The sequence below is a fragment of the Apaloderma vittatum genome, unplaced genomic scaffold (genome assembly GCF_000703405.1).
Source record: "Apaloderma vittatum isolate BGI_N311 unplaced genomic scaffold, ASM70340v1 scaffold12996, whole genome shotgun sequence".
Taxonomy (NCBI): domain Eukaryota; kingdom Metazoa; phylum Chordata; class Aves; order Trogoniformes; family Trogonidae; genus Apaloderma; species Apaloderma vittatum.
The window spans coordinates 1187-1764 of record NW_009720104.1 but is presented as its reverse complement, the minus strand read 5'-3'; positions in this window follow the sequence as shown (position 1 = coordinate 1764).

The window sequence follows — 578 nt, the reverse complement described above, 5'->3', positions numbered from 1 at the left end:
CGATCCTGAAGGAGTGGTACACCTGCCAACAAACATAGAAAGGAAATTCGAGAACGGTGATGAAAAGCAAGGAAAACGAGCTGACCAATGTTACGGGGGAAGCTTTAAAATGCTAAGCCCAACCAGGTGCCTCTGCACTGAAACTAGATGACATTAGTGGTGGCCAACAGGGATTTCAAAGCAGAGAAGCATTTAGGAGGTTCCTGATAACCTGCAGGCTCTGAAGCAAGCAGTGGGGAACCTGGAGTCTCTCAGCAAAGCCCTTTTCCCAGTCCCAGAGCAGTTTTTTGCGACGGTACGCTGAGAGGCACAGCCTGTCAGATCAGCCAAGATCAGGAATCCATCCATCTCGGATCTGACATCGGATGCGCTTGACTACATCGTAGCACACCGCGATGCCTCTGAGGAATATTTCCTCCTATTACCAACAATTGGGTATTGGTTTATGCTACAAAGCCAGTTCATTTCAGAGCCTCCTTTATCATCTAGGAACGCAGAGCTGTGCTCTGGAACAAACTCACTGAACAACATTACTGCCATGGAGAGGTTTCTTCTACCGACTCAAAAGTGACCGCTTT